At 40.7% G+C, this 7,711-nt stretch overlaps 1 pseudogene; it reads right to left on the reverse strand.

The window, feature by feature from the left end:
* Nucleotides 1-3,507: 3,507 nt before the first annotated feature.
* Nucleotides 3,508-4,848, reverse strand: LOC100408157 (keratin, type I cytoskeletal 18 pseudogene; annotated as a pseudogene).
* Between the last annotated feature and the right edge of the window lie 2,863 nt (nucleotides 4,849-7,711).

Consider the following 7,711-nt stretch of genomic DNA (forward strand, 5'->3'; position numbering starts at 1 on the left):
GATATAATGTTTCCAGAACTTTTCCTTAGGCTATGCAATAGCAAAAGTCCGGCACTGCAAGACTCAAGGTAAACTAAGGACAGGGTCATATTTATGGGAATAAAATGTTCCCGACAATGTTCATGTGCTTAAATAGAAGTGAGAAGTACAATAATAAAAAAAAGAGAGAGAGAAAGAAAATATACTCCAATATGTACCTTAAGTTTTGTCTTGTTTTCATCTTGTTCGTTGTTTGCTTGTGAATTTCTTTGCTTTTCATTCTTAGCCTAACTGTTCTCAGTGAACAGATTATATTCCATGAGAAAGCAGAGCTGCTACAAGGGATACTTCATCCTCAAAACCTTGTGTTTTTTTAAGTTCTTAGAAATGGAAAAATGAACTAGCATATTGTCTTCAGCTATCAGAGAAATTCCCAGAGAGTAGATTTTAAGAGTGGGAGTATGTTTAAGATACTTGTTGGAAAATACGCTTCCTGGTCCCTAAATTCCTAAGAATCTATCCACATGTTTCATTTCTACTTCTTTGGAAAAAAGCTGTTTCACAACCTCTAATCCTTACTTGTATAAGGAAAACCAAAAACCAAACCCCAAAACCCTACTAAATCACCTAACCTCATTTTGGGTTTTCTTGAGGTTATTCAGGGTTAAGTAAATAATAAACAATATGTGTTGACTCATTTGTTTATGGAGGGCTAATTGTGAAGGAAAGGAGTCTCTCTGACTGAGGACTGCTCACTGTTATGCTCTCACTCACTCACTGACGTCTAACAAGGAGCAAGTAACTTGATTAAATAGTTGTTAGGAGTTTCTGACTTATTCATGTTTGTGCTGTTGATTAGGGCATAAATGAAAGCTTATTTTAACACTCAATTGTCAGAGTAATCATTGGTACAAAATATTTGATGACCCGTGTCTCAACAGCTATATGATGACTTCTACATTTTCCTGTGAAAAAAATAAGTGGTCTACCGAATCCCAGCTTTTAAGTCCTTTGAGAATTTGGAGTAGAAGGTAAAACAGCACAGTTAGCAGGACAGAAGAAAAAGCAAAACAAAATCATCCTCAGACAGATTTGGGAAGAGTTATCCTAGAATACTTTAAAAGCAGAAGGAAAACAGTGCAGAATAAAAGAAAGAGCCCCTGAGGATGAAAAGCATTAGAGCAGGAATAAAAATGTTAGTGAAGTTTGGAAGATATTCACTTCCTCATAACCAAACAAGTAAATGAAGAGATACAATATAAGCAAAAGGATAAAGGATATAAGAGGTAGACAGTCACGCTCAAAGATTTGACATCCAGCTAATTTTACTTTCAAAAGGAGGGCAGTATTCCTGGAGAGAAGAAAAATAGCAACACAATGCCGGAAAATGTTCTGTAACTGAAGTTATCAGTTTCTAGACTAAAAGGTCTGGTCAGGTATCCAGCACATAAAATGAGAAATGAGTCATGCTAAGCCTCATCATGGCAAGAGTCCAGAATACCAAGAAGAAGATGACCCTAAAATCTTCCAAAGAGAACCAAAGCAGAGTATATACACAAAGGAACAGAGATCAACATGATAGACTTTTTAAGGGCAACAATAGTAACTGGTGGACGAAGGAGCAAGCTGGCCGTGGAAATTAACTTTTCAACCTAGAATTACACGTCCAGCCAAATTGTGCATCATACATTGCAGGTAGAATAAGACAATTTGAGACATGGGAGTTCTAAAAAATGTACATCTCTTATAAACACTCTTGGGAAGTGAATAGATGATCTGCTACAACAAAAAGAGAGAGAAGCCATGAATGAGGATGACCTGGGGTCTAGAAAATAGAGTCCAGCAGGAGAGAAGAAATACCTAGGATGTGGGTAAGGGGAAATGCCATGGGCCAGCTGAGCAGCAGGTATAGCTGACAACAGGCTGGAGCAGGATAGGGGGTGCTCCTGGAGCCATGCAGCAAAGAAAGAGTAGTTGGAACTCTTTGATTAGGAAGTTTGATTGTATTAAAGGAGTTTTTTTTTTTAACTAGTCCTTTCAAAGAATTTGGGTAAGAATGAGTGTCACGTGTATAGAAAATAAGAAAAATTCAACAATTGGCAATTCTAAGAGAAACTACATTTTAGTACATGATGTGGATCGGTTGTGGATAATATTTAAGCCCTGTTAATGTGAGCTATGACCATTGGTTTAACGTTTGTGATATTGAGAGGAGTGCTTTGAGAGGGGACTGGCAGAAGAGGAGTGAGAGAGCAAGTTTGTGGGAATACAAAATAGGTTAATTTCCATCCTTCATAGGAGGAAACTGATCAATAATGTTTGAATGTCAAAAATAGATATGGAAGTCTATCATTTAGAAGTATAGAGACACAGACCAGAAGAGAAAAGGGTGGAAATTAGTTTCCTCTGGAGAAAGCCCGGAGAGGTGTGAAAGGGTGGGTGTGGTAGAAAGGACTCTTTTTTCTTATTGTAAGTTTTGTAGTATTATTTTTTAAAGCTAAGAACATAAATTCTTATTATTCTTATTATTTTGAGACAAAGTCCACTCTCTTGCCCAGTCTAGAATTCAGTGGCATGATCATAGCTCACTGCAGCCTTGGAACTCCCGGTTCAAGGGATCTTCTTGCTATTTGTGTGTGTGTGTGTGTGTGTGTGTGTGTGTGTGTGTGTTTAGAAAAGAGTCTCACGACACTACCCAAGCTGGTATCCAACTCCTGAACTCAAGCAGTTTTCCTGCCTCGGCCTCCTAAAGCGTTGGAATTACAGGCGTGAGCCACCTAATCTGGCACACATGATTATCTTGATATTTAAAAAGGCAGTAACAGAGGCTGAAGGAAACCTCTGGGTTCTTGTTCTGGTGGGTGTTTATATCTGGTCATGAAGCCCTAGAGCTTGTGTGGTGGGTGATTATTGGCTGGAATAAGTTTAGTGCTCAGCCAATGAAATGGAAGGAGACATGAAGTAAGTATACTCCCAGGCTAATTCCAGCTCCACCATCTTCCTTATGACCTTGTTGGATGGACATTGAGGAACGCAGGACTCACTCTGCAAGCTACTGCCCATAGAGAGCCGTTAGCTGGCAGCCCCCAGTGGGGATGGTCATGGCTGAAAAGAGTGAACCTGGGACGTCTTGCCAAGTTGCTTCATTTTCCTGGACCTCAGTTTCTCTCATCACTCTTTAACAGAGAAGATAGTGAAATCCCACCTCGGACTCACATCCACAGAGAAGGGTGGTTGTCTGTGTGGAAATAAAGTTATACTGGAAAACGTAAACTTGTTATCTACATGGCTAGCTTCATCCAGTTGTGAAAGGGTAGTGAAGAGTTGGAAGACTTTCCTTGGAATAACACAGGTCTAACTACTTTGAGTAGCTGCTGGATATTATAAGAGGATGGGGGAGGAGAAGAAAGGAGCAAAAGGAAACTTACCTTGCTTCAACATCCTGGTATCGACAGTGAGGGAACCATTAAACTCAATACATGAAATCTTTTTTTTTTTTTATTTAACACATCCAATGACCTATGAACTTTTTATTGGCCTCCTGCTCCCCAAAGGGTCCCCTACTTCTGCTGGCCTAATGTCTTAGAACTTTGGTGTCGTTGGTCTCAGACACCACTTTGCCATCCACTATCCTGTGGGTGGTGGTCTTTTGGATGGTTTGCATGGATTTGCTGCTGTCTGGGGCATCACCAAGACTGAAGTCCTCGCCATCTTCCAGCAGGAGGCGGTAGGTGGCAATCTCAGTCTCCAGCTTGACCTTGATGTTCAGCAGAGCCTCGTACTCCTGGGCCTGGCGCTGTCCCTCTGCCCAGGTCTGTGCCAGCTCTGAGTCCAGGTGCAGCAGGATCCCACTGAGTCACTCCATCTGCAGGGCGTAGAGGGCCTCTACCTCCCTCAGGCTGTTCTCCAAGCTGATCTTTGTGTTTCTCATGGAGTCCAGGTTGATCTCCAAGGGCTGACTGGACTGTACATCTAAGCTCTGTGAGTGCCATCTCAGCAGCTCCAACCTCGGTGGACTGTGTGGTGACCACAGTGGTGCACTCCCCAATCTGCTGAGACCAGTACTTGTCCAGTTCCTCTCGGTTCTTCTGAGGCAGCTTGTCATATTGAGTCCGGCTGTCTGCCATGATCTTGGTGAGGTCTTGAGATTTGGGGGCATCTACCTCCATGATCAACCCAGAGCTGGCAATCTGGGCTTGTAGGCCTTTTACTTCCTCTTTTTGGTTCTTCTTCATGAGGAGTTCTCCTCCTTAAAAGCCTTGATCTCTGTCTCCAGCTGCAGCCGAGTGACGTTGGTGTCATCGATGACCTTGCAGAGCCCATGGATGTTGCTCTCCACAGACTGGTGCATGGCCAGCTCTGTCTCATACTCGACTCTAGAGCCATCAGCAGCAAGACAGGCATTGTCAATCTGCAGAATGATGCGGGCATTGTCCACACTATTTGTGAAGATCTGAGCCCTCAGGTCCTCGATGGTCTTGAAGTAATGGCCCCAGTCTCTGACCTGGGGTCCCTTCTTCTCCAGGTGCTCCTGGATTTTGCTCTCTAGCTTCCGGTTCTCAGTCTCCAGGCTTCTCACTCTGTCCAGGTAGGAGGCCAGGCAGTCGTTCGGGCTTTGCATGGTCTCCTTCTCGTTCTGCATGCCTCCTATTTCTGCCAGACCTGCGGTCATCCCCACGGCCAGGACCCTGGCCCTCATGCCGCCCAGAAGCTGGTGACGCAGGACACAGAGCTGTGGGAACCAGAGCCCCTGGCACCTGCATAGACGCTGGCTGTGCTGCTGACCCACTGGGCACCGTAGCTGGGCACCTGAATGGAGCCCAGGGATCAGTAGTTGGTGGAGAACATGGAGTGAGTGGTGAAGCTCATGCTGCCCGGGGAGGAGAGTGAGAGGACAGGACTCAGAAAACTTCTAAAAATTACTAATTACATAAATAATGTCCTACTTTTATAAGCATGAAAGCTGACAAAATTGCCACAAGGAACTTTAATCTGGAGTTTATCCCTGAAGTCCCTTCTAGGTTACATGCAGGAGCACATTCAGCCAAATTGTGAAATTGCTGTTTTCCTCTGCAGATGGGATTGTCCAAAAGGAGCAGAAAGTCCGTAGGAGAGAAGTTGGAGCTGCACATCCTCAATGAGTTGCACTTTCTGTTATACACAGATAATTAAAAGTTGAATGAAACCCACAGTTGAGAAATACCAAGTTAGGCTAAATTAATAAAATGTGGTAAGTGACTGTGACTCACGTAGTTGAGCTTCACCATCAATCTGCAGGGAATAAAGAAGCAGCTGAGCTGTCAAAATGAACAAAAGCAGTTGCTAAAGTTGGCAGTAAATGAGGGAATGACAGGAATTTCCAGAGTTCAGGCTTCTTGTAGTAGACACAGGAGTAAGCAGCCATGAGACTTTCTGTTTTTTTGAAATTAAAAGGAAAGTGAAGCTAATTCTTATCTTAAATTAGCAAGTCATTACCATATATTAGGGACATGAATATAATTTTTTAAAAAGTTTGTATTATAAAAATTAATTTGAATAATGCAGATAAGCAAAAAAGATATCACTTCTAATCCAAGTACACAGATGTAATCACTAACAAAACTTAGTAGATGTCTTTTAAGAACTTCGTTACACTTATTAACCAACTATTAGCAAGATATACACGTGATCATACAATATTTATTAATTTTATCTGTATGTTTTACATTTGAATGTCAATTCCATTCTTTAAGGATAAATCTAAACCACTGCAAATGTGATTCAGGCAACCAGAATGCTATCGATGACTTATTTATGAGATTATTTGCCTTGTACTGTTCGAGGGATTTTTTTTTTCAAACCTAGTGCAGGATTTCTTTGTGACTTGTAGTAGAGCTAAGGGCAAGTGTAGCCTTTTTAGTCCACCATTCCCAATGTGAGAACTTTTCTGAAGCATCTATGATATCAAACTTCTGTAAATTTGATACCTGGTAGTCTCTGTTTCTTAGTGAAGTCAACTAGGTTAGAGTATTATTAACGTGAAAATTAGTTTTGCATATGAATATATTATTAGGAATTTAGAAGATGTATGTTTTCCAGATTCCCAACCTATGTTTTACTCTAAGGAACTTGAATGTATTCTACAGACCCACTTTCCTGAATACCAAGGGCTCTTGATTGACAATTGTTTTTCTTTGAAATAAAGATGGATAGCTAGGAAGATGTATTGTGGAATGGAAAAACAGCAATGATAAAAATTTCCTGCTATTTCTACTTTCAGAGTTTTCCTTACGACCTACCTTTAGCTTTATCTGAGGGGTGATATAGATTGGGTAGCCTCTGTTTGTGTGTGTGTAGGGGGGTGGGCATATAGCCGAATTGAAAAATAGCTCATGAGTGATACTCTTTTCTGGTTTTCTACTTTTCACTTTCTCTTTTTAAATGGTAGGATATTTGTTCACTAAAAAGAAGTTTTATTTTACCGTTTTTGCCTAAACTGCCTCTCTTCCTCTCTGTATCGATGAGTCAGGATCACATGTGATCATCATTCATTCATTCATTCATTCAACAAATATTGTTTGGGGGCTATGTGCAAGTGAGTCAGTCCTCCTGTGGGAAAAAAGAAATGCTGACAGGTGGAAGCACATCACTCTTTATGCCTACTCTCCTGGGAAAGGAGAAACAAAGTGTTCATTTATGTAAAAAGTAGTGCAGGAATGGACTCTGTAAAAATTTTCTTTATGTTCTTGGTAGCAAGAACTAATCTGAATAAACTCTTCTTAAATTAATGATATTGCAAGCTATAAAACAGTAGGCTGTGACACATTAATGTCTTTCAGTCAATATTGCAATCAATTTTTTGTGTGGTACTGTTTATTCATATTTAATATATTAAATATATAAAATTTACATATTTTAACATGAGTTTGTTGTTTTTGTTCAGTTCTTCAAGCACTATTTTTTTTAAAAAAAGCTTGATCCCCGAGGATGTATTAGGATAACATGAAATTCTATACTCCACTGAAAAGCTGTATTGATTACAGTTCATATATTACAACATCTGCCCTAATTCTCAATATTATTATACACCAAAAATAATGAAGTGGCGAGTTATCTGAGAAATTTGCAATCCTCAGCACACATTTTCTTTGGATAGTTTTGGATTTCACAACTTGAGAAAACAGGCCCAGAAGACGCTGGAAAATATATTAGTCCATGGATGATGGAGTACTGGATTTTGGCTCTGCTTAGATTTCAAATCCCAATGGTGAGAAAGGAAAAATAGAATGCATTACACATATAGGGATAATGTGAGCTGTCAGTGACACTTATTTAATTTTACCTTAAATAACAAATTTGTTTTGAATGTCATTTAATGTCTTACCAGAACGTTTCTCAGAAACATGAATCACTGCCGGTTGAGTCCCTAATTTGAGGTACCAGGCCTCAGCCTACCTGCAAGGAAGGCAGTAACCACGTGGTGTTAATAAAACTGTTTCCCCTCTGCTTGCCTTCTCTTAGTGTTGTGGGCTGAAAAATGTATATTCTGGCATTCCCGCTTTCCTTGAATGTCCTGCCAAGGCATTTCTGCCCGAATATACTCAGAGCTAGGATGGCATATTAGAGAAAAATTTCTTTTCCAAGCTGGATGAATCACTGAATTTCAGCTCTCTGTGACTGTGGTGGAGAAGCTGTTGACAAAGGGTTGTCTGCAGGGGTCACCTTTGACTCCCTTATCCTTTGCTCTATCTCC

This window comes from Callithrix jacchus, chromosome 5 (assembly GCF_049354715.1).
Source record: "Callithrix jacchus isolate 240 chromosome 5, calJac240_pri, whole genome shotgun sequence".
In the NCBI taxonomy this organism is placed as follows: domain Eukaryota; kingdom Metazoa; phylum Chordata; class Mammalia; order Primates; family Cebidae; genus Callithrix; species Callithrix jacchus.